Source organism: Ahaetulla prasina, chromosome 2 (assembly GCF_028640845.1).
Source record: "Ahaetulla prasina isolate Xishuangbanna chromosome 2, ASM2864084v1, whole genome shotgun sequence".
In the NCBI taxonomy this organism is placed as follows: Eukaryota; Metazoa; Chordata; class Lepidosauria; order Squamata; family Colubridae; genus Ahaetulla; species Ahaetulla prasina.
The window spans coordinates 38,780,073-38,807,701 of NC_080540.1; the positions used below are offsets into that span (position 1 = coordinate 38,780,073).

General features: G+C 40.3%; 1 protein-coding gene and 1 long non-coding RNA gene across 32 annotated transcripts in view; both read right to left on the minus strand.

Moving 5' to 3' along the window:
• Positions 1-27,629, minus strand: part of MAGI1 (membrane associated guanylate kinase, WW and PDZ domain containing 1) — a 534,475-nt gene that overhangs the window by 321,593 nt on the left and 185,253 nt on the right. The window lies entirely within an intron of this gene.
• Positions 26,503-26,871, minus strand: LOC131193558 (uncharacterized). The gene is made up of 2 exons (XR_009153947.1): positions 26,834-26,871; positions 26,503-26,665 (listed from the first exon to the last, which is right to left on the minus strand). It is a non-coding gene; the product is annotated as an uncharacterized LOC131193558 (long non-coding RNA).

Sequence of the window (27,629 nt, forward strand, 5' to 3'; positions counted from 1 at the left end):
CTGTTAAATACCCTGAGTCCTTCGGGAGAAGGGCAGTATAAAAATTAAAATATTATTATTATTATTATTATTATTATTATTATTATTATTATTATTATTATTATTATTATTATTATTATTATTATTATTATTATTATTTATCTTTGATTTGTATGGGGGAAGTTAGGATTTGAGAAGAAGGGGAGGATTATAATTTGTTTTAGGGAAAATTTAGCGAATGATTGTTTTTTCTTTTGAACTATACCTTGTGTTTGTTCTAGGAAGTCGGGGGGGGGAGGGAGGACAGTGGTTTTGGAGGGAGGGGGGAGGGGTTGGAGTGGGGGGGGAGGAAAGGGGGTGAAAATTTTTGTAAAAACTTTTTCAATAAAAAAAAATAGCGACTTATGACCATTTTTCACACTTACAACTGTTGTAGAATCCCATGGACATGTGGTCAAAATTGAGGTGCTTGGCAATTGACTCATAGTTACGATAGTTGCAGTGTTTCAGTGTTACGTGAACATCTTTTGCATACATGGTAGCATGCATGGAAAATTTTGCTTATTTTATCTTGACAAAAAGGACCAGGTGAAATTATTGGATTAACTCGCATAAAACCCATGGTCACTGAGGGGTTAATTCTGAATCCTTCTACAATTTAAACACTCTACTACATTATATCCAAAACCTTCTCAATTCATTGGACTGCTAGAGGGGGGAAGTATTTGTTGTGGGGGGGAAGATGAATGGGATTTTACAAATCTTACATAATGTACATAAAATGCACAAACTGTCAGGCCTGGAAACCATATTAGACTTTAGGGTTCCAGACGCTGCCACATTTTTTCCCTGAGGGGAGGAGGGGGGGGTTGAGGGGTATGTTAACATTCTTCAAGCGGTCAAGGTCGGATGGTGTTAACGTCTGCAGGAAGAGTGGCAAGAAGATATTCGAATGAACTGGAACAACGTGGGACCATGTGACCATCAAAGGGGTCAGGGGGGTGGGACTCTTGGGGTTTGTATAACTGGGGAAAAGAATCCGGAACTTCAGTTTTGGAATTGCACTCATCGTGTGCCAGTCTCCTCATGCTAGTAAAGAACTCTGGAAAAGAAATGTCTCTGAGTTTCTTTTACGCAGAAGAGGTATTTCTGGAACCTTGACACAAACACTGTCTAGACTGAATTATCAAATGACAGACTGTGTTCACTGATTGGGGTGAAACAACCATTGCCTAAAATCTAGACTATATCCATTACATTCAAAGGTCACTGACTAAAAGTCCATAAAATTAAGGGTTTATTGTAGCTCTTATTTACATATCCTGGTAATGAATGAGGCAGCACTTGTCATTCTCTGCTCTTGCAATATTCTGTTTCTTATAGCAGTTGTCTGAGCCCTATGAGGGCTTAATCTTACCAGAAGAAGTAGAACTAATGCAGTCTACATTCTTGTATTTGCTTCCACATCCCTTCAGCATTATTTCTTTGGCCAGTTCCCTATTGTTGCATATGTTTTTTTAAAAAAAACTTAAGGACAGTAGGACAATTATACAGGTAGTCCTCGACTTATGACCACAATTGAGCCCAAAATTTCTGTTGTTAAGTGAGACATTTGTTCAGTGAGTTTTGCCCCTTTTTGCGACCTTTCTTGCCACAGCTGAATTTCATTTCATTTCATTTCATTTATTTGATTTTTATACCGCCCTTCTCCCGAAGGACTCAGGGCGGTGTACAGGCAAATAAAAACAGACAAGACAGTATTATATAAAATGCAAGATTAAAAAACTTATTATAATTTGCCTAAAAATTTAAAAAATATAGAAACTAAAACCCCATTTAAAATTAATAATAAAAACTATAAAATCCATAAAATTTAAGCCAGCCCCGCGCGAATAAAAAGGTGTGTCTTCAGTTCGCGGCGAAAGATCCGAAGGTCAGGTATTTGGCGCAGACCCGGGGGAAGTTCGTTCCAGAGTGTGGGAGCCCCCACAGAGAAGGACCTTCCCCTGGGGGCCGCCAGCCGACACTGCTTGGCGGACGGCACCCTGAGAAGTCCCTCTCTGTGAGAGCGTACGGGTCGGTGGGAGGCATATGGTAACAGCAGACGGTCCCGTAAGTACCGAATCACTGCAATCGATAGTTAGCAACTCAGTTGTTAAGTGAATCTGACTTCCCCATTGACGTTGCTTGTCAGAAGGTCACAAAAGTTGATTGCATGATCTTGAGACATAGCAGTGGTCATAAATATGAACCAGTTGCCAAGCATCTGAATTTTGATCACATGATCATGGGGATGTGCAAAAGTTGTAACTGTGAAAAATAGTCATAAGTCATATTATCAGTGCCGATGTAACTTTGATTGGTCCCTAAATAAACTGTTTAAGGACTACCTGTATATAGAGATAGAAAAGATATCCTGTACTTTTGATGTATTGATGATAAGAATCCATTACATTAAATTATTATTAATTTATTTCCTTCCTTCCTTCCTTTTTTTTTTTTTTCCTTTATATCCCGCCCTTCTCCGAAGACTCAGGGCGGCTTACATTATGTTAAGCAATAGTCTTCATCCATTTGTATATTATATACAAAGTCAACTTATTGCCCCAAAAAATCTGGGTCCTCATTTTACCTACCTTATAAAGGATGGAAGGCTGAGTCAACCTTGGGCCTGGTGGGACTTGAACCTGCAGTAATTGCAAGCAGCTGTGTTAATAACAGACTGTTTTAGCAGTCTGAGCCACCAGAGGCTCCTTCCTTCCTTCCTTCCTTCCATTGAAAGATACTCAAAGAAAATTAAAAATATACTGTAGCATTAGGCATTGTAACTGCACCACATCAAGAAAAGTAGTACCTTGGACAGCATCCCAAGGTCTTCTGAAGGAGTCCCAGTACTTCAGCAGTCAATGTTCCTTCCCCAGAACATTGAATAAAAAGGAGAATTTAAGACTGTGAATGGCAGTGCAATGGAGAAGTATACACTACTTCACATTATTGCTACTTTACGGTCCTGCCACTGAAGTGTGAACATTTAGTGCAGGTTCCATGGCTGTAGCTACTGCCTAAATGTTAGAAATATTGCAGGCAGATTGCTGACTTGCTCACTAGTGATAATACGGATCACTGAATTCAGGACATACAATGCAAGCCAAAGCAGCTTTTCCAATTGCAAACATTAGGAAATTAAAGGTCTTATCCATAAAGGCTTGACATTCATCAACCGATATTGAATGCTGTCAGAGAGAATAGAGTAATTTGCAGGAGAAAAAAAATTACTTCAGCATTCTGTTAATATACACTGGAGTCGAAATTTATATACATTGAAAACAGGTGGCTGTTTACAATACAGGAAAGAACAACCAAGCAATTTTCACTCTGTAGCTTAATAATCAAAATGAAGGCCGTTAGTGTATAGCTCAGCATTAAAACTAAATGAAAAACATATTACATATGAAGCAAGAGGATAAAATCTTTTCAGTTGCTTCTATTTTTATTTCCGTTCAAGGCTGCAAAAAGAAGAAGTTTATATGTATGCACGTTCAGGCATTGTTGGTTTTAATAAGTTAGTCTTAAAAGTTAGTTGATTGCAAACCAAGAGCACAAATAGAAATGGCAAAGGAGCAGTAGACTCCCATGATTTCAACAATGCAGCCTTTTGATTTTCTGAAAACAGAGTATATTCTCAGCCTAAGAAAAACTTACTTTGCTTTCTCATCCCTTAAACCGGATTAACAACAAAATATGAGATATCCATAAAGGGTTTCCAGTCTTTTGTAAAAGTACTTATTGTTTTGTCCCGATCAAATAGGTCATTTTCCCCATCTCTGCCGATTCTGACATTGCAGATCTCCAATTAAAGGACCCATTATAACTCTTTAAAGACCTATTATACTGACCTGCAGTAAAAATGCTTCTCTGGGATAACAGATTAGTCCAGAGAGGACTGTAAAATTTTATGTACTGTATAGATTCTGAGTGTCTCCTTGCCGCTTCTATCTCCATTACATTTGGCAAGAACAATTCAAGCCAGAAAATTGGAAAGGCACAGTGTACTCAGGTGTAATACAAATCAAAGACTTTAATTATTATTTATGTAAGCAACATGAAACTTTCAAAACAGACACTTTTATTCTCTGCCAGATTGCTAACACAATCAAATTATCTAGGACTGTGATGGCTAATCTTTTCCGGTTCAAGTGCCCAAAGCGTGCGCATACCCGAACCCCCAAAATATAATGCACATGAGCCCCCCCATGCATGCACCCCTGTATTAATATGTACCATGTTTCCCCGAAAATACGACCCACCCCCAAAAAAAGCCCAAGCCTAATTTTTTGGGGGGGAGGGCTAATATATGACCTACCCCCAAAATAAGCCCTAGTGAAGGGGGTGGGCATGGCCAGCACAGGAGTTAGCTCTTCCCTTACTCAGTCACCTCATGGCTGCTGGGCCCTTTAATCGCAGCCAGTGGATCAGCTGATCCAGCAAGGGCCATGAGTTCTGTCTCTCTGGGCGCACGGATATGTTTCTGGCACACTCTTGCTAGCCGAGGGCCCCTCTGTTCTGCAGCTCAGTTTGTAGCTATGGAGCAGGTGGTGAGCACGGTTTGTGCTCTGCCAGGCCTGGATCTCGGGTGTTGCTCAGGCTGTTATGATGAGGCAGAAAGCCATGCGGCCCGTCAGAAGGAAAGTATCTACGGATGTGAAGTTCTGAGCCTATAAAACAGATAAAATCCTCAATTTCATAAAGTTTCTGGCGTTTCAAAGAGATGGACAGATGTTCTTTTCTCCAGAAACTGTTAACTTTAAAATATTATTGTGGAGGAGGGAAAGCAGGATGATGAAGGGTTTACTAATACTTTATACAAAAACATATTTGTTCTATCAATGCAAGTATAAAGAAATCCCATACAGGTAATCTTTGATTTACAACCACAATTGAACCCAAAATTTCTGTTGCTAAGCAAGATTCTGGAAAAGATAATCAAGCAACAAATCACCGAACACCTAGAAGCAAACAAAGTAATAACCAAAAGCCAACATGGGTTTGTCAAAAACAGATCATGCCAGACTGATCTTATTGCATTCTTTGACAAAGTGAAAAAAATAGTGGACCAGAAGAATGATGTTGATATAATTTACTTGGACTTCAGTAAAGCATTTGATAAAGTAGACCATAACCTACTACTAGATAAAGTAGAAGAATGTGGGTTAGACAGCACCACCACCAGATGGATTCGTAAATGGCTGACCAACCGCACTCAACGTGTAGTCCTCAACGGAACTACATCCACATGGAGGGAAGTATGCAGTGGAGTACCCTAAGGCTCTGTTTTAGGCCCAGTACTTTTCAACATCTTCATCAATGACTTGGACGAGGGGATAAATGGGGAACTCATCAAATTTGCAGATGACACCAAGCTGGCAGGAATAGCCAACACTCCAGAAGATAGGCTCAAGTTACAGAAAGATCTTGACAGACTTGAACATTGGGCACTATCTAACAAAATGAAATTCAACAGTGAAAAAAGTAAGGTTCTACATTTAGGCCAAAAAAACAAAATGCACCAGTACCGTATATGTGGTACCTTGCTCAATAGTAGTACCTGTGAGAGGGATCTTGGAGTCCTAGTGGATAACCATTTAGATATGAGCCAGCAGTGTGCAGCAGCTGCCAAAAAAGCCAACACAGTTCTGGGCTGCATAAACAGAGGGAGAGAATCAAGATCACGTGAAGTGTTAGTACCACTTTATAATGCGTTGGTAAGGCCACACTTGGAATATAGCATCCAGTTTTGGTCGCCACGATGTAAGAACGATGTTGAGACCCTAGAAAGAGTGCAGAGAAGAGCAACAAAGATGATTAGAGGACTGGAGGCTAAAACATATGAAGAACGGTTGCAGGAACTGGGTATGTCTAGTTTAATGAAAAGAAGGACTAGGGGAGACATGATAGCTGTGTTCCAATATCTCAGGGGCTGCCACAAAGAAGAGGGAGTCGGGCTGTTCTCCAAAGCACCTGAGGGTAGAACAAGAAGCAATGGGTGGAAACTGATCAAAGAAAGAAGCAACTTAGAACTAAGGAGAAATTTCCTGACAGTTAGAACAATTAATAAGTGGAACGACTTGCCTTCAGAAGTTGTGAATGCTCCAACATTGGAAATTTTTAAGAAAATGTTGGATAACCATCTGACTGAGATGGTGTGTAGGGTTTCCTGCCTGGGCAGGGGGTTGGACTAGAAGGCCTCCAAGGTCCCTTCCAACTCTGATGTTATGTTATGTTATGTTATGTTATGTTATGTTATGTTATGTTATGTTATGTTATGTTATGTTATGTTATGTTATGTTATGTTATGTTATGTTATGTTATGTTATGTTATGTTATGTTATGTTATGTTATGTTATGTTATGTTATGTTATGTTATGTTATGTTATGTTTAGGCAAAAAAAAATGCACAGGTACCATATAAGTGGTACCTTGCTCAATAGTAGTAACTGTGAGAGGGATCTTGGGTTGTCCTAGTGGACAACCATTTAGATATGAGCCAGCTGTGTGCAGCAGCTGCCAAAAAAGCCAAAACAGTTCTGGGCTGCATAAACAGAGGGATAGAATCAAGAACACCTAAAGTGTTAATACCACTTTATAATGCCTTGGTAAGGCCACACTTGGAATATTGCATTCAGTTTTGGTCGCCGCGATGTAAAAAAGATGTTGAGACTCTAGAAAGAGTGCAGAGAAGACCAACAAAGATGATTAGGGGACTAAAACTGGCTAAAACATATGAAGAACGGTTGCAGGAACTCGGTATGTCTAGTTTAATGAAAAGAAAGACCAGGGGAGACATGATAGCAGTGTTCCAATATCTCAGGGGTTGCCACAAAGAGGGAGTCAAGCTATTCTCCAAAGCACCTGAGGGTAGGACAAGAAGCAATGGGTGGAAACTGATCAAGGAGAGAAGCAACTTAGAACTAAGGAGAAATTTCCTGACAGTTAGAACAATTAATCAGTGGAACAACTTGCCAGCAGAAGTTGTGAATGCTCCGACACTGGAAGTTTTTAAGAAAATTTTGGATAACCATTTGTCTGAAATGGTGTACCGTTTTCTGCCTGGGCAGCGGGTTGGACTAGAAGACCTCCAAGGTCCCTTCCAACTCTGTTGTTGTTATTATTATTATAAGACAGTTTTAAGTCAGCTTTGGCCCATTTTATGACCTTTCTTGACACAATTGTTAAGTGAATCACTACAGTTGTTAAGTTAGTATTGTGATTGTTAAAGTGAATCTGGCTTCCCCCTTGACTTTGCTTGTCCGAAGGTTACAAAAGACGATGACATGATCCTGGGTCACTACAACCATCATAAATATGAGTCGGTTGCCAAGCAACTGAATGTTGATCATGTGACCCTGGAGATGCTGCAAGTGTGAAGAGCGGTCAGAAGTCTTTTTTCAGTGCCGTTGTAGTTTGAATGGTCACTAAATGAATGGTCGAAGACTACTGTATTTATTATTATTATTTCTGGTCCTCCCAAACAGAAAAACGTTCTGCAGGAATCCAGGTTTATTCTCCATAGCCATGATTAAAACATGCCATGTCTCTCATGCACAAAGGTTTTGAAGTTTCATATAAAATCAGAAACTGAGCTTTCTGACTGCGTCCTCTGAAGGGACAAAAAATATCGAAAGAGGAGACAAGGGTTGCTACAGTTCATTCACGCAGCAGAAAGTCAAATTTTGCCATTTCATCTACATCAGACTGGAAACAATAAGGCAAGCAACGTTTTTGACCTCTTTCTTCTCACGGGAAAAAGTTACATACTTATTTAAAATAATTTCTGGCTACTCGCTCAGCTATTTTGTGCCCTGAAGGAACTGCTGTATGATAGTTTTTGTTATCTGGAGTAAAATTCAGCTGAGAAATAATTGCCACTGATAAGAGATCAAATGCTACAACAAAAAGGCCACAGTGTCGGACATAGCCGGAGTCTGAAGCTGGCTTTTACATTTGGATAAAAACAATTTCTTTTGCCTTAATAACTGCCACTATTATTAGACGCAGAAGATAAAGTTTTGTCTCCAATAATGGCTTTTTATTAAAGTGCTTCACCAATAAAGAAAAAAGAAAAAAAGAGAAGGGAAAAAAAAATCCCAGCAACTTGTTTGATCAGTCAACTGTGCAAAGCCTTGCTTTAAATTGACAGCTGCTGCTGAGGAGAGGGAGGATGGGACAGTTTTTACACCAAGACAATCACCAGATTCACATCTGGCACCAAAGCTTCAGACGGTCTGAATGAATTGGCTTAGGAGGTTCTATTAACCCAGGGCTGTCAAACTCCCGGACCACAGGCCAGATACGTCACATGCTGGTTTAGCGAAGGGGGAAAAAGTCCCGATACGTCACGTCACACCACCTACGTGCTGGCCACACCCACGCCGGTTTAGCAAAGGGGGGGAAGTCCCGATACATCAGGTGACGCTGCCATGAAGATGTGAGTTTGACACCCCTGTATTAACCTGTCCTGTACTTTGTAGTAGAGGCGGCTCTCCATTTACAACATTTCGTGCAGTGACCATGCAAAGTTGCTACGGCACTGAAAAAAACTGACTTATGACCGTTTTTTCACACTTACGACGGCTGCTGCATCCTCATGGTCACATGATCAAAATTCAGACTCTTGTCAACTGATTCATATTTATGATGATTGCTTTGTCCAGGGATCTATGGATATTTTGTGGCTGAAAAAATGTATCCCACAACTTGGTGCTATTGCACACTGAACCACAGAAGATCAGGATGTAAGTGAAAAGGGAATCTTCTAATAGCATTTAATCCCTAACATAAAATCAATGTGGAACAACTATAGTACTGAAATATTTTGCATAATGACTGAAATAGTCTATATGCTAATTTCTATTCCATACTCCTTATTTCACCACCTTATTTTCACACGGTGTTTTAGTTTATACTCCGAAAACAAAATTTCACAAGAAGACGTTTAGAACAATTCTGGTATCTAAATCTGATCTGGCAAATCCATCCAATATTATGCTTCTTCCCACAACCACATGCGGTTAAAATATATAGAAAATGTAAAGGTATATATAGAGTATTTGGCACTTGTTCTCAACTCCATACCAGAAGGATCAGCAGATGGAGTTCCATCCCCCTCCACTAACTTTTTTGTGAAGGTTCTGTTTTCTGTTAAAAACTATCAATGTGAAAAGTAATGCCACACACATTTTATTTTTATCTTTCTTTGTTTCTTATCCTGGTTAATATGATTTCCATTGGGTTATGAAGAGTCAGAGAAGGCTGGCAACTGAGTAATATCAAAAAAATTAAGATTTCACAGAGGTAAGGTGAATCTGATCAATTTTTTCCATTGGAGATGCATGAAATGTAATTTAACCTAATAGAATTTTACTTTGAAAAACGGAAAGGCATTTTCTTGGGTAGACTTGGCTTTAGATATTCTAATCCTCCCACAAAACTGCCTCAAATGGGTCATTTCAAAGTTTCTTTTTTTTATTCTTATGATTCAGTCAAATGCTTAGATCAGTGCAGGAGGTGAGAAAATATGACTGTAAAAATTCAAATGGCTTAAAACAGGGGTCTCCAACCTTGGCAACTTTAAGACACGTGGACTTCAACTCCCAGGGTTCCTCAGCCAGCAAAACTGGCTGAGGAACTCTGGGACTTGATGTCCACAAGTCTTAAAGTTGCCAAGGTTGGAGACCCGTGGCTTAAAAAATATTTAAATTAAATCTTTGGAGGAGGGAATTTGTTGATTGTCAATGTCTGATAAACCTGATTCTAGCTTTGTTACTACCCAAGGTCACACTTTCCATAAAACATCAGGACTGTGGTTGAAGTTCTCCTGGATTTGCAATTCCAGATGAATTAGTGGTGCAGACTTTGGCTAGGAGTCACTTCACCCAGCATTGCTGATTGTGCTAATTACAAGTGTTTCTGATAGCCCTGACTGACATTTATTTGTGTAAAATCTTCTGTAACACAATGTCCATGGGGTAAGACAGTTAATCCTTGGACTGCGCCCACAATGGGAACTAGAATTTCCATTGCTACGCAAGGAGGTTGTTCAGTGAATTAGACTTCATTTTCCGCCCTTTTTTGGCACGGTTATTAAGTGAATTGCTACGTTTAAGTAAATTATGTGACTGTTAGGCAAACAGCCAATCCCAATACTCTCACAAGGTAAGCAGCATATCTGTGGTTGTTACTTAGGAATTCCTGTTGGTAGACCGCAAAAAAAAAAAAAACCCCAAAAAAACCCAGCCCAGCTAAAGACAATGACAAATCATTTCTATAATGTTACCAAGAAATCTGCTTGGATATAGTCACCCAGAATCAAGGTTGCTTCAATGTTATTTTTATCTTTACTTTAGAAAAAGATTGTACTTTGGGACACTCATTTGATGAAGAAAAATCTGTCCTCCTGTCCTCAGCAAAATCTTGCTGGATGTGGCAATGTTTTAATAGCAACTCTTCCTTCTATAGATACCGGATGACACAATTGTACCATATGCTTTCCAGCCTTATTCTACTGGAAAGGATTAAAAAAAAAAGAAAGAAAGAAATACTGGGTGTTACTTCAAGGTTTTTTGGGTTTTATAAATAACCAGCAGAACTTAATTAATTAAATATCCCCTATATGTTTTCTTCCAAATCAGAGAAAAATCTGCAAATTAAAATCTTATCCAAAAATCTTATCCAAAAAAACCACTCTGCTTCCCATCCCAGAATGTTCTGAAAAGGACCATGGACTCAGGGGTGAAATCCAGCTGGTTCTGAAGAACCAATAGCAAAAATTTTGAGTAGTTTGGAGAACCTGCAAATGCCACCTCTGGCTGGCCCCAGAGTGGGGTGGGAATAGAGATTTTGTAGTATCCTTCCCCTGTCACACCCACCAAGCCACGCCCACAGAACCGGTAATTTAAAAAAAATGAATTTCACCACTGCATGGACTGTTATTTTTTTATAAAGCTTCTTGGTGGGGCCATTATAATGGTAGTGACTACTGATTCCCTCTGGCTGAAACACAAGTGTTCCCAACTGCAGGAAAAGTTGCTTCCAATCTTCATGCAGAAAATATGCCAGGGCAGTGCTTGTAGTTTTCAGTCCTTCCACCCAATCATTTTCTTTCATTTGCAAAGGAAATGCAAATTCTCTTAACTGCAACGTAGAGGTTAGCAGGTTTATGCAAGCCAGATCCAGCTGCTGCATAAATATTATTGGACTCCAAGACTCCAAGAAAGGGGTTTTGGTTTTGTGTGAGAAAAGTGTTCAGCTATGGAGTGCTCTACAGGACATCTACATAATTTTCCCGAAAAAACATTACACATATAGTTGTAGTTATTCCCAGGGAAGGAGTAATAAGGGACAGTGTTTTGAAGCCATAGATGAATATTTTATTTTATGAATAAGTGAACTTTCTTTTTTTTAAAAAAAACATACATTCCATGTAAGTGAGGAGTCAGGACTTCCATAACAACAATAGGAAATGCTACTTTTATTCCTGAACACAGTAGTGGGTTTCAATTTCTTTTGCTACCGGTTTGCTTGTGGGTGCGTGTGCGCAACACTTCCGTGCATGCACAGAGACATCCGGATGGGTGGGCAGAGCCTCCCGCCACTGCCGCTACCTGTTTTCCCGATCCGGGGCAAACTGGTAGCAACCCACCACTGCCTGAACACCTTGGACAAGTGTGCACCAATAGTGAATTATCTGTGATGCGGAGGCTCAAAGTGTGAGGACATGTGGCCATGTTTGTGTCATAAGTGAGAACATAACTGGAACGTAGCATTATAGTCTCCCTTGCACTCAAAACAGCACAGCAAATCATCTTCTATCTTCTGAGGGAAACCTCACCATTGTCATGCCAGAAAACTTGGGTATGTCTAGTTTAATGAAAACAAGGACTAGGGATAGCAATATCCAATTTCTAAGGGGCTGCCACACAGAAAGGTTGTCAACCTATTCTCCAAAGCAACTGAAGGCTGGACAAGCAATGGATGGAAACTAACCAAGGACAAAATCAACCTAGAACCAAGGAGAAATTTTCTGATAATTAGAACCATTAATCAGTGGAAAGACTTTCCTTCAGAAGTTGTGAGTGCTCCGATACTCAAGGTGTTTAAGAAGAGAATGGACAACCATTTTTCTGAAGTGGTATAGAGTTTCCTGCTTGAGCAAGGGATTCGACTAGAAGACCTTCATCCTCCCTTCCAACTCTTCTATTCTATTCTGTTCTGTTTGGTGGGTGGGTGGGTGGGTGGGTGGGTGGGAAGCAAACATCACTTAGTAATGGGCTGATGAGACAGAGGCTCTATGTCTTCTGTCTCATAATCAGTGGTAGAGAACAGGTCTTCACAATAAGCAAACTATATGAATTAACAGTAAATATTAGCAGATTAACACAGTTGAAAGAGACCTTGTAGGTCATCTAGTCCAATTCCATGCGCAAGCAGGAGACCCTACACCATTTCTGACAAATGGCAGTCCAGTCTCTTCTTGAAAGCTTCCAGTGATGAAGCTCCCACAACTTCTGAAGGGAACTGTTCCATTGGTTGATTGTTTTTACTGTCAGAAAATTTCTCCTTATTGCTAGGTTGAACCTCTCCTTGACCAGTTTCCATCCATTACTCCTTTTCTGGCCTTCGGGTACCTTAAAAAATACCTTGACCCCTTCCTCTTTATGGCAGCCCTTCAAATATTGGAACACTGCTATCATGTGTCCCCTGGTCCTTCTCTTCATTGGACTAACCATGCCCAGTTCCTGTAACCATTCTTCATATGTTTTAGTCTCCAGTCCCCTAATCATCCTAGTTGCTCTTCTCTGCACATTTTCTAGAGTCTCAACATTCTTTTTATAGTGTGGTGACCAAAACTGGATGCAGTATTCTAGGTATGGTCTTACTAAGGCTTTATAGATTGGTATTAGTACCTCACTTGATCTTGATTGTATCCCTCTGTTAATGCAATTTAGGAGTGCATTGGCTTTTTTGGCTGCCGCTGCACACTATTAGCTCATATTAAATATGTTTAGGCAGCCATTAGAAGGTTGTGTTTTAGATCACTCATACTATGCCTGTGATTATTCCTTAAAAGAAATCTAATATAATTTAAGAATTGTCCAGGTATAGTACAGCATACCTTTTCTTTTTGGTTATTATAAGAGTGATTCAGGTACACATACTATCCTCTGCTATCAGTCTCACAATCAAACATGGCAAATTTTCTTGATAAGGGTTCTCTTAACCCATAGGGTAAATAAGTTTAATAAAAAGAAGGACTGTTTAATAAAAAGAAGGACTAGGGGAGACATGATAGCAGTGTTCCAATATCTCAGGGGTTGCCACAAAGAAGAGGGAGTCGGGCTGTTCTCCAAAGCACCTGAGGGTAGAACAAGAAGCAATGGGTGGAAACTGATCAAGGAAAGAAGCAACTTAGAACTAAGGAGAAATTTCCTGACAGTTAGAACAATTAATAAGTGGAATGACTTGCCTGCAGAAGTTGTGAATGTTCCAACACTGGAAATTTTTAAGAAAATGTTGGATAACCATCTGACTGAGATGGTGTAGGGTTTCCTGCCTGGGCAGGGGGTTGGACTAGAAGGCCTCCAAGGTCCCTTCCAACTGTGTTGTTATATAATAAATGCCAAAATGCTCATCCACAAAGGAATTAGCCTTATTACCCTATGTTTATTAATTAGTATAATATTATTTATACTTATTATATTTAAGTATAATAAACATAGTAATTAGTTATAACAATATATTCATTCTAGTTGCTGGGCATTTAATTCATGGCATACTACTATCTGTGCATAAAAACAAGCCATTCTGGACAGAATTACAATGAATTCATATCTTTAAATACCATTAAATCAAAAATTAGGACATTTACTTACTGAATACGAATATCATACATATTTATGACTTTTTGTGAAGAGTAAGAAAGAAGAGCAAGTTAAAAAAAACAGACATAAAAAAACAAATGAAAAAGGTCAAAGCTTCAAGGAAAAATAAGATTAAAATGCCAGATTCAGAACTGCAAAATGTGAAGATGAAACAAAAATTCTGTAATTTTTGTAATACTTCCCAGCACAAAAGAAAATACTTCCTCTTCACCAATAATGCTTTGTAACGAGGTGGGCAACCTGTAATCTCAGGGGCAAACACAGCATTCACAATCCATATTTTTATGCATCCTGACGTCCTCCTGCATCAATTTACGAAAATTGGTGGTGGACTTCCTTGCCCTTTTGATACCCATCTAAAACATTATCCTGGTCATTATTCATCATTCTGCTTGGAATATTTGAAAGGTACTGCACAGATTAGGGACATTTCCTGGTAATGGGGACACAAGGGGTGCCCCGTGGGTCAAGAAGAGCACACAGGTGAAATATGTGGGAGGAGGGGGCTGCTTGGGGCAGAAAAGATATGCTGAGAATTCATTTCCTTCATTCTCTTCCTTCCATCATCCCTATTCCTGCCCTCCTCCCTTCCCTTCCATTTCTAGCAGGCAGGTAAGTGGTTGTTGCTGAGTGACAGAGGGACCGAGGAATTGCAAGACTGGCTAGAAAACTGTGACAGAACACCAAAAACGAAGATCACGTGACTCAAACAGTAGTGCAGCAACAGCCAGCAGCCACAACTTTACCAAATTTCATCTCTTTAGGAGTCACAAGCCTGAATTTTGAACACATTCTAAAAGTAAGCCCATCTGAGATACCTTGATTCAAAAAATTGTTGCCCTATGATGCACCGTTTTGCCTAGTTAAAGATTATGACAATTAGGGTTTTAGTAATATATAGATATTAAAATATGTCCCTTTCAAGCTGTGGTAGCTCTGGAGGGAAAGGGGAATCACAGAAGATAAGAGCAGAATGTCTCCTGTATTCTTCTCTAGTTTGCTACTGAGCCCTCAGTTTCTTTAAAGATAGCTTCTTTCATAAAAAGAGAGATTGTGGGAAGTGGTGGTGGGGAAAACTCTTAATGGAAAGGCTACTCTTCAGGTACCACCATGCTTCTTTCAGCTCAGTTTTAATGAACTATCAACCTCCTCCAGACTCACAACCATCAAAGCTGCAGCAATCACCATGGAAACTAGTTTCAGGAAAATAATGAAGGAAGGAAGAAGGGAGGGAGAGGGAGGGAGGGAGGGAGGGAGATAGAAAGAGGAGTTAGATCAATGAAGGCTTCCAAAGCTAATATATTGTCACCCACTGGAAATTAGTGTAAGAATGTCTTTGGGTGTAGGTGGCTAAGCATAACAAGAGTCACCCATATAGCTCTATGCAGACACAGTGCATATTTAACGAAGTTTTCGCACTTATTTTATGATGGCCCCCGTTTTGGATGAACAGAAATGAAAGAAATTGTCCATCTTCATTGATGTTGTGGCAGAAGGTGACGTTGTGATGAAAATTTTTATTTTATTTTAATCCCACCTTTATTATTTTTACAAATAATTTAAGATGGAAAGATGGAGAACATATCTAACGCACCTTCTTCTTTTTATTTTCCCCACAATAACAACCCTCTGAGGTGAATTGGGCTGAGAGAGAAGGACAGGCCAAATAACACCCATCTGGCTTTCATGGTTCAGGCAGGACTTGAACTCACAAATCTTCTGCTTTCCAGCCGGGTGCCTTAACCACTAGACCAAACAGGCTCTATAGGAACAAAATCAACTTAATCTGAATTGGTTAACCTGTTATAGAATTCAAAATTCTCTGCTTACCTTCATTGTTTCAACAAGGGGTTTTGATGACATTTATCATGCAGTAAAATCACATAGGATGCCTGGTCTTGTTACAGCATTAAATATTACCATCAGCGTCATCTGAGACAAAATAGTTTTGCAATTCTTTCACTAGAACTTTTGAATTCTTTCTCACAGTCAAAATCCTAGTTATGGAACTATTCCCCACTCCCTTTAGTACTGTGGTTTGCTATGTGATATAATTGATTTTATGGCATTTTTTTTCTAATTTCCATCTGAAGGTGTTTAATTTTGTCATAAATCACAAGAGAAATCATCCCCAGATGAACAAAGTACTATAAAGAATTAATTAGCTCAAAGGGTTTTGTAGAAACTCCTTGTCAATCTTGAGCAAAGTTGAGATGACAAAGACTAACTGATACTCATACAGGTAATCCTGGACTTACCACCACAACTGAGCCTAAAATTTCTGTTGTTAAGTGAGACATTTGTTAAATGAATTTTGCTCCATTTTACAACTTTTCTTGCCTCAGTTGTTAAGTGAATCACTGCAGTTGATAGGTTAGTAACCTGGTTGTTAAGTAAACCTGACATCCCCATTGACTTAGCTTGTCAAAAGGTTCCGAGAACTGATCACATGACCTTGGGACCAGGGGTGGGCTGCTGGGGGTTCGCAGGGGTTTGGGAGAACCTCTAACTAAGATTCTGTGCAGTTCGGAGAACCCCCAAATCTCACTCATGGCTGGCCTCTCCCACCCTGCCCTGCCCCTCCCAGGAGTCCCCACACAGCCCATTTTGGATGCAGGTAAGTGCAGGGCACGCACGGAGGCTCGGGGAGGGTGAAAAACGGGCCTACCAGAAGTTTGGGAAGGCTGGAAATGGGTCGTTTCCGACCCCCGGAGGGTTAAGGAAGGCCATTTTCACCCTCCCAGAGGCTCAAAGAAACCCTCCAGAGCCCGGGGAGGGCAAAAACACCCCCCTCCCGGCCTTGATCAGGAGGCTGACTAGGTCACGCCCACCATGGCCATGCCCACTCAGCAACCAGGCAGAGAACCCCTTGCTAAAACTTTTGAAGCCCACCCGCTTGAGACACAGGAACAGTCGTTAAGTATGAACCAGTTGCCAAACATCTGCATTTTGAACACATGATCACAGGGATGCTTCAAAGGTCATAACTGTGAAAAACGGTCAAAAGTTACTTTTTTCCAGTGCCCTTGTAACTTTGAACAGTCATTAAATGAACTATTATAAGTTGAAGACAACTTGTACAAACTGAAGCCAAGTACAGGAGATGAGAACAAACTTCATTCGGTAGCAGCTATGAACTTTCTGAGCAGATGAGGGCAGAACTTAGGGCAGATGAATCAAAGGCATCAATGTATTGTGCTAATCCATGAATAGCTAACAAACTACAATGACTGGATTTCCTTGTAGGCCATAAACAGTGGTTTACACTTTACAGTGACTGACTGGTTTCATGTAGCACACTAAGCCACAACCAAAAATACTGAATCCAGTCAATGTTCAGTTTCGCTTCTTTTGAAATTATAAAATCCAGAAGTTGTCAGAAATGCCTTTAATCTTAAACAAAAATTGTAAGTATCGTCTAAAATGCAGAGGACAAGTGAAAACAAGCAACATCAATAAATCTTTGTTTATCTGCTGTGAAATATATTTATTTATTACTAATTAAATTTATTTGCCGCCCATCTCATTTTGAAGGGACTCTTGAGTTATTTATTTATTATTTATTTATTTGCTTGATGTGATAAGCAACCTACCTCTAATGGGTAATAAAAAGAGATGCAATGAAGTTTGATTAAAAAAATGAAGGAAGAACAAACTAGTAATAATAATATACGAGAGCAAGTGCATACAGGTGAAGGAAACAAACAGGAAAATGTGACTGCGTACATTTTTGTTAAGTGCTTCAGAAGGTTTATTTTTAATGAATTATATTTGCTGCACATTAATTTAGATGGCTTGACTCTGATTTGTGCTCAGATGCATTCCAAAAAGTCTCAGTATCACATTAATTTTAAAATGTAAAAATCAGACTGTTGAAATTTTGTTGATATAAGGTAGACATTTTGTCTCTTTTCATCCTGTGTTTTTATCCCATGATTTTCACACAGCTTCTTGTGTGGTTCGCATTTCTATTCCATTTCATGTCAATTAGTTTTATATTTATACATCTGGTTTTAGAGAGATTCTGAAAAGCTGACTAGATATCAGCTATATATATGTTTTCTGAGGTTTTCACGGGTGTTTGTATGTAGGTCTTTGGTTGTTTGGTTTTTCTCCCGTGTAAAATTAGAAGTGTCTTGGCGACGTTTCGACGAAGTCTCATTCGTCATCTTCAGGCTTCAGCTTCGTGCTTCTGGGAGCAATGTGTGATTGCAGCTGTTTCTTCCTTTTTAACTGCTAGTGGGGGTTTGAACTGATTGGGTGGGAGCTTGGCTGTGCTCTGATTGGATGGAGGTTTTTTTGTGCTCTGATTGGCTGGGGGTGTGTCCTGTTTGGGTGGGGGTTTGGTTGTGCTCAGATTAGTCTGAGTTGCAGGGGAATTTGAGCTGGTGAGCTGCATTGCTGTTTGGCTTCCTGTTTGTGGTCGTGCTACATCTTCATAGTGGGTGTCTGTCTACTGTACGTGTGGATTGGAGGGGTTAGAAATGGCTAAAGTTGCAGCTGCGGTCTGGCTTCTGGTCCTTGGTCATGCTTCCTGATCAGTGTGGGTTTGGGTCTGCTTTCTGGGTGGATGTGTGGTGGTGACATCCTGTGTGGACCTCGTGAGTGTGGGTCTGGTGTCATTCCTCGTGTTAGGGACTCGTTTGTCAGTCCCTAACCTCCCGCCTACCAGCCATTTGGAAACCCGCCCTTATTGACAAACGAGTCCCAGTAGTAGAACAACCGGTAGTAAAAGCCACGGGAGGCTCCGCCTACCTGCCTGGATGTCATAAGGTATGATCTGTGCATGCACAGAAGCGCGCACGCTCCAGTTGCGAACTGGTAGTAAAGGTAAGTAGAATCCATCCCTGGTGACCTGATAGTAGATATCTAAGGGGCTTCCACAAGGAAGAGGGGGGACCTATTTTCCAACAGCTTAAATCTGCATTTGGGTTTAAGCTGAAGTAAATACTTAATCAAATTTGATTGTAGTCAAGTAGGGGAAATGGAGACATTTCAAGGGATCAGTATGTCTAGATTAATGAAAAGAAGGACTAGGGGTGACATGATAGCAGTGTCTCAATATCTGAGGGGCTGCCACAAAGAAGAATCAAGCTATTCTCTAAAGCACCTGAGGGCAGGACAAGAAACAACGGATGGAAACTAATCAAGGAGAGAGCCAACCGTGATCTAAGGAGAAATTTCCTGGAAGATAGAGCAATTAATTAGTGGAATGATTTGCCTCCAGAAGTTCTGGTGTTCCAACACTGGAGGTTTTTAAGAAGAGATTGGACAGCCATTTGTCCAAAATGGTATAGGATTTCCTGCTTGAGCACAGGGTTGGACAAGAAGACCTCCAAGGTCCCTTCCAACTCTGTTATTCTGTTAAAGCCTTTTATTACGTAGCTCCTCTTATCAGTGAGACCACCTAAACAAATATGGATGAATTCAACTATAATTAGTTTAACACAGCCTTCTAGTATTTGGCACCTCCAGAAACTCCCAAGAATTCTAAGCCACCATGGTCTTTGGTTACTCTGTCAACAGGTGTGGAGGATGACAAGTTATGGAAGGTCAATGCAGCACCAGGAATTTGCCTTATTGTTTTCTTAATGAAGTGAAGTAATTAACAATGGTTTTCTATAGAATTCTGGTTTACTGAGTCATTTGGATATGTTCTCCACATATAGCTGAAATAGACGGAGAGATTAATATGTATATACATGCATCCCACATACACTCCACATTAGTGTATGAAATAAAAGAGGAAAATACAATCATATTTATCAAAGAAATAGCCATTCCTGTAACTATAGTCTTCATACCAATCCTTCCATAAAAACAATGTTGAAATAAAGGAACATGCTAATGGTCAAAGCTGCTAAGACCTAACACGCTCTACTCTTGTTCTGATTGATGTCTCTGAACATAGCACAAGCCAAGATAAACAACTCACAAGGCTAAAGACTTCTCTGAGGCTAAATAAAATCTTTGAAGACTTTGCTTTACAAGGCCAGTAAAAATCATAGCTATATTACACAAAAAGATGTGCCACAATATCTATATACAATTTAATACAGCATTTGGAATGTGTTAGTAGGTTCCTATATGTATCGTTGATGTTAACAGTTCTCTTTTCCTCCCGTTTACTTACAAGTGAGTGTAGAATATCACAAATTTGTGTATTCTTAAAAAAACATGCCTCACCAATTATAGATCCCATATTTAACAGTAAGAAGGAATTTCTTATACTCTTGTCAATTATAAAGAACACATTAATAAAACCAGAAAAAGTAATATTCTTGAGCCTTTAAATTCCTTTTTCAGATTGGATTTTAAAAATATTATTATAGCAGTATTCTGTATTCACTTTGCCTATCTTTTCTGGGCCAAAACAAAATAGGAAATATAAACAATAAGCAACTGACATTTATTAGGAACATTACATTTCAGATTCTCTGACCTGTTACTCTGGACTGGAGAAGCTGCAATGTAGTAATAGTACTATTATTTCCTTTGCATTAATACTTCCAGATTTCCCGAGGTCTTAATAATTAAAAGATACATGCAAATAATAAACCTGATGAGTGGCTTGGATAACTTTCCTGTACTGGCTTTCCAAAAGAGTCCCATTAAAGTTTTGAAGTATTTGGTCAGAAATGACAAATTAAAAAGTTAAAGAAATTGCTCTAGGACATTATTTGAAGGGCCAAGATTGTTAAAGGTAAAGGAAATTTAAGTTTGAAATGAGCCCCCACACTTAACCTTCACAGCCAGTCTAAAAAGATATACCATGATTATAGAAAGCCATTAAGGAGTTAAAAAGAACAAGAATTCTATTCTGCAAATTGTTTTGTACCAGTGAATTACAATATCACAGACTCTCAAGCTTTAAACAACTTCCCACAACCTTAATTAATATATTTTAAAGTCTTTCACTTGTTATATCTTCATTATATTCATATTAAAAGGAACATGTTAGAATAGAATCTAAACAACTAGGAATTTAGTTATCCTTTAAAACTTGGTGTCTAGATATTCACACATCTTGGAATTTTTTAGTCTTCAGATCTCCATATATAATGTGTTCACCAAATGAACACATTGGTGGTATTACTGCCACCTGGTGTCTGCAAATGGTACATAACATAACATAACATAACATCAGAGTTGGAAGGGACCTTGGAGGCCTTCTAGTCCAACCCCCTGCCCAGGCAGGAAACCCTACACCATCTCAGTCAGATGGTTATCCAACATTTTCTTAAAAATTTCCAGTGTTGGAGCATTCACAACTTCTGAAGGCAAGTCGTTCCACTTATTAATTGTTCTAACTGTCAGGAAATTTCTCCTTAGTTCTAAGTTGCTTCTTTCCTTGATCAGTTTCCACCCATTGCTTCTTGTTCTACCCTCAGGTGCTCTGGAGAACAGCCCAACTCCCACTTCTCTGTGGCAGCCCCTGAGATATTGGAACACTGCTATCATGTCTCCCCTAGTCCTTCTTTTTGTTAAACTAGACATACCCAGTTCCTGCAACCGTTCTTCATATGTTTTATCCTCCAGTCCCCTAATCATCTTTGTTGCTCTTCTCTGCACTCTTTCTAGAGTCTCAACATCTTTTTTACATCGTGGCGACCAAAACTGGATGCAATATTCCAAGTGTGGCCTTACCAAGGCATTATAAAGTGGTACTAGCACTTCACGTGATCTTGATTCTATCCTCTGTTTATGCAGCCCAGAACTGTGTTGGCTTTTTTAACAGCTGCTGCACACTGCTGGCTCATATCTAGATGGTTATCCACTAGGACTCCAAGATCCCTCTCACAGGTACTACTATTGAGCAAGGTACCACATATACGGTACTGGTGCATTTTGTTTTTGGCCTAAATGTAGAACCTTACTTTTTCACTGTTGAATTTCATTTTGTTAGATAGCGCCCAATGTTCAAGTCTGTCAAGATCTTTCTGTAACTTGAGCCTATCTTCTGGAGTGTTAGCTATTCCTGCCAGCTTGGTGTCATCTGCAAATTTGATGAGTTCCCCATCTATCCCTCGTCCAAGTCATTGATGAAGATGTTGAAGAGTACTGGGCCTAAAACAGAGCCTTGGGGTACTCCACTGCCTACTTCCCTCCATGTGGATGTAGTTCCCCTTGAGGACTACACGTTGAGTGCGGTTGGTCAGCCAGTTACGAATCCATCTGGTGGTGGTGCTGTCTAACCCACATTTTTCTACTTTATCTAGTAGTAGGTTATGGTCTACTTTATCAAATGCTTTACTGAAGTCCAAGTAAATTATATCAACAGCATTCCTCTGGTCTACTAATTTTGTCATTTTGTCAAAGAATGCGATAAGATTAGTCTGGCATGATCTGTTTTGACAAACCCATGTTGGCTTTTGGTTATTACTTTGTTTGCTTCTAGGTGTTCGTGATTCGTTGCTTGATTATCTTTTCCAGAATCTTCCCGGTATTGAGGTCAGACTGATAGGTCTGTAGTTTCCTGGATCTGTTTTTTTCCTTTTTGAAGATGGGAACTACATCAGCTCTTTTCCAGTCCTCTGGCAGCTCCTGTGCTCCAGGATCTTTGAAAGATATAGTTCAGTGGTTCTGAGATCACGCCTGCCAGTTCCTTCAGAACCTTGGGGTGTAATCCATCCGTCCTGGTGATTTGAACTCGCCTAGGTAGACAGGTGTTCACTTACCATTTTCTTCCCTATTTTAACTTGTGTTTCTAATCTGTTTTTGTAGTGCTGTTTTTGATAGGTTGGATTGTTTTTCCTTTTGTGTAAAGACAGATGCAAAATATGAGTTAAGTAGATCTGCTTTCTCCTGTTGCTTGTCATCTTCTTGCCACTTTCTCCCAGCAATGGGCCAATTGTTTCCTTGACTTTTTCTTGTTTTTAACATGTTGGAAGAAGCTTTTTATTATTTTTTACTTTTGTCGCTAGCCTTTGTTCATTGTGAGCCTTAGCTTTCCTCACTTCATCTTTACAGGCTCGGGCTATTTGCTGATATTCTGCCTTAGTTATTTGCCCCTCTTTCCACTTTTTATATTTGTCCTTTTTGTCTTTCAATTTGTCAGATAGTTCTTTATGCATCCATGCTGGTTTCTTTTGTGATCTACTATTTTTCTTCTTCATTGGTATTGTGTTAGACTGTGCTTTTATAATCTCACTTTTCAAAATTTCCCAAGCTTCTTGAGTTGTTTTCCCCCTGAGGATTCTCATCCATTGAATCCTTCTCAAGATCTCTCTAAGTTAAGTCGTTCCACTTATTTGGCCCATTTTGAAAGAAAAGGCAAAATTAAGTAATAATTCTGAAACTTTAAAAGCTTCATTTCCCACTGGTGTATTGGTTGACTGTACTGAAATACATGGCTTCTTTCTGCAGTCCATTTAGAGAAATTCATTGGACAGACATTTGAATCTTGAATCATATTGGTTGGGAGTTGAAGTTCACGAGTCTTAAAATTGCCAAGTTTGGAAACCTTGATATCAATAAATGATAAGTTGCAATCTATATTACACACATAAAGAGAGAGGCTGATATGTAAATGTGTAACATTTACATATTACTGTTTATATATTCAGTTTTAGGAGAATGAAAAAATATCTCTGCCTGAACAATATAGGGCCCACTAAATCCTTCAAAAACATCCTAAACTGAGTAAGCTTTTTTCTTTTCTATGTTTCAGATTCTCAGAGTCATCAAAACTACTGCCTCTAATTTGATGACAGACAATACTCTCAATGGCACTAATAAAAGATTCAAATGTCTGTCCAGTGATTTTCTCCAAATGGACTGCAGAAAGAAGCCATGTAGTTCCTTCTTTTCCCAACACTGTAAATAATCAAGAACTATAATAGATTGAAAACATGCTAGGTATCATGATGAACAATTGTGCATCAGACCTTTCCTTATAAATACATGTATTTAGATCTAACTATGTTCACAGTGAAATCTCTTCAAATAACTTTATTGGTCACTCTATAATTTTATTCAAACAGCAATTAATTCACCTTTCCATTTATTTTTCCGTTTTTAAATTTATCCTCCCAACTCCATTATTCTGTAATTCTGTAAAAGGTTCCCCAAACATAAAACAAAAATTTTAAAATTTAAGCATTAAATATTTTATATATACAGACACATATGTTTGTATAAATTAATATTCTGCATTCAGGCTTTACTTCCAACATGGCTGAAGTTTGTGCATTATATGTTATATTTATGCAAAAATATTTATTAATATGCACAGAGTTCTGGGCTGCCAGATATTTTCTGACCATCTGCTTAGATGACAGCTTGCTAAACATGCCAATATACTGGCTAGCAATACAAGAAGTATTGACTAATCCAATATCTGTGAAAGAATGGTGGCAAAATGTCTCACAGAAAACAGAATCCACAGCATAAGGCTATTAGCAATTTTTCTGAACAAGGAACAGCTTTGAAAGCATGCCAGAAAGTTAATAGTGGCAGTCATATTTTTGTAGCCTAAGCTCTCATTCCAAAGTGAATTTCTTATCGTACAATTTTACATACCATTTTGATACATGAAAAAATATGTGCAGGAATAAAATTTAGTTAGTTGTTCCTGTCAGAGGAGAATTAAAATCTAGAATAATGAAGGCAGCACCATTTTTATTTTAGCTGGTTACATCCATCTACAAGGTAAGGCCCCATGCTCTACTTCCCATGCCCCATCACAACTCATCCACTTATCTTTTTCATAGAGATCATAGATCTCTTTTGGGAAGCAACTACACTGCCACAAAGCCACATAAGAAACTACACATGGGTTGAATGGTGAATTACGGCCACTGTTAAATGGCACCCACTTCTGCAGCATCATGTGGCCTCTTTATTGTACAGGGAGACCAAGGGCCAAATCGGCCAGTTCTTCTGCCCGAATGCTATCTCCAAGCAATGCTATCTCCAAATATTACCATTTCCCAAAACCCAAAACAGTTCACATGTCTTGTGATCTAGCGCATGAACTCTGCTGAATGTTAGGTCCATTGTTTCCAAGAACATCTGAGCTGCTTCTGACACCATACCCAGAAAAGGGGTATGTTAGCTCAGGGCCGGTTAGCTCAGGCTGGTAATAGCCTGTTATTAAGAACACCGAAGCCTGCAATTATTGCAGGTTCGAGCCCGGCCCAAGGTTGACTCAGCCTTCCATCCTTTATAAGGTAGGTAAAATGAGGACCCAGATTGTTGGGGGGGCAATAAGTTGACTTTGTAAAAATATACAAATAGAATGAGACTATTGCCTTATACACTGTAAGCCGCCCTGAGTCTTCGGAGAAGGGCGGGGTATAAATGTAAACAAAAAAACAAAAAAAAAAGGCAGATTAAAGTCTCCCAGGTTCATTATTGTGGGAAACTCCACTGCTGACCCAGCCAAGTGTCGTGTCCCACTCCTCTGCTGACGGCCGGGTCAGGGAAATCCGAATCAGGTGTGCCTCTGCAGCTCTGCCAAAGTCCTAGCAAAGTCCTCAAGGCAGGCAGGAGACCAGAAAGTGACTTCAGCAAGATATGTTTGACTTTGCCTGACTCAGAGACTGCCAGAAAGCAGATCCTTTATATAGGCCATGGGGTGTGGCTCCATGACTCAGCACTTATCCAGGCCTGCCCCTCCCTTCCTTCTGACGCCGCCACCTATCAATTCTTCTGAAGCGAGGGTCACTCCAGTCAGCAGCTGTTGGTAATAAACCTCCCTCAGGCTCACATGCTGTGGGGGAGGGGGAGGGGTCTAGTTGCTCCGTTTGCCTGGGCATGGAGCCAGGGCTGGGGCCGGGAGGTGCTCCCTCCTCCGCAGCCTGTCTGGGCATGGAGCCAGGGCTGGGGCCGGGAGGTGCCCCCTCCTCCTCAGCCTGTCTGGGCATGGAGCCAGGGCTGGGGCCGGGAGGCATACTAGGACATTCGGAAGCATTCGGAAGCAGATAAGAAGACCCCGGCTGCAGTGAGAGCGGGCAAGACACAACACTAAGATCATCCCCCTGCCCCACCAGTATTTATTTCAGATTTTATTATACATGGCAAGTCTTCTCTCACACCCATGGAGGAGGATGGGCTTATCACAGACCAACCTAACATTCAGTAGAAGTAGCCAAAACCCAGATCCATGACCTTGCCCTTGGTAGGAAGATACTACCAAGTGTGTTGACATAGATCTAAGCTCCCCATGAACAGCCTGTCCTCTGCCCACTACTATAGAAATATCACGGCTTGTCCTATTCCTGCCCCCCAACATTGGATGTCTACCCTTCTCTATCCTTTCTTCACCAGAGAATGCCATCCAGCCCTAACTAATAAAATAATCACCACTCAGAGAATCCAGCCATTTGGCCAAGCTTCTACAAATTGCTTCTGACCTGGCATTCAGTAGTCCTAGGAACCAGATCATGGACAACCCCATAAAATAGTCTACAAAATATGCTGTGGTGAGTTTCGATTTTTTTTTACTACCAGTTCTGTGGGTGTGGCTTACTGGGCGTGGCTTAGTGGGCATGGCAGGGGAAGGATACTGTAAAATCTCCATTCCCTCCCCAATCCAGGGGAACATTACTTCCTGATCAGCTACAGAGAATGGACGTTGGTCTTACCTGAGACGTCCTTTCTCAGCAAGGAGGAAAACGGCAGTCAGGCATGGGTTAACTCTTGTGTCAAGCTTGTAGGACCGAGTCTTTAATCTGTTTCAAGCCCCGCCTTATCCTGTTGTCTCTCCAGTTTTTGGCGAGGAAGCTGCTCAGACTCTACGTGTCTTCCTGAAATGACAAACAATTAATGTACGCCCCCCCCCCCATGGATAAACATCGGCCCCAGAAGGTGGGGCTGACTGCGGTTTTCCTCCTTGCTGAGAAAGGACGTCTCAGGAAAGACCAACGCCCATTCACCAGACAGGTGGGAAAACGGCAGTCAGGCATGGGACATACCAAAGCTAGGTGATTGTCCGGGAGGGTGAAGATAGGCCGATGAGTCATGGGTTGTCGTACACTTTGCAAAACTCGCTCACCAAGGAGGCTTCTGCCGATGCATAGGTATCGAGTTTATAGTGTCTGATGAAAGGCGACGGTGATGACCAAGTTGCCGCCTGCATACTTCCTCTAAGGGCGCCTGGCCGCCCAAGCTGCCGAAGTGGAGGCACTCCTCGTGGAGTGTGCTGTGATGTTCTTTGGCCGAGGAAGAGATTGCAAATCGTATGTCATGGCTATGGTGGCCCGTATCCATCTGCCAATGGTAGGTCCTGAAACTTTGGAGCCTAACGAAGAAGGTTGGAAGGAAACAAGGAGAGCTTCCGTTTTACGAAATGGAGAAGTACGATGTAAGTATATCTTTAAGGCTCTTCGGACATCCAACGTATGCCATTCATGTTCCCTTTGATGTCTGGGTGCGGGACAGAAATTTGGGAGAATCAGTTCCTGAGAACGATGAAATAGTGAATTAACTTTTGGAACAAAGGTTGGGTCGAGACGCAGAACTACCCTATCGAGGTGAAAATGCAAAGGTCTTTATGTTGAGAGCGCCACAATTCTGAAATGCGGCGAGCTGAAGTTATGGCAATAAGGAAAGTCACCTTGAAAGTCAAGAGTCGTAAAGAAGCCTCTCGGAGTGGTTCAAATGGCGCCTCATTAATGTATTAAGAACTTTATTAAGGTTCCAGGATGGGTACCTGTGAATAGTAGGAGGATGCAGGTTAGAGGCTCCCCTCAAAAACAATCTGATGACTGG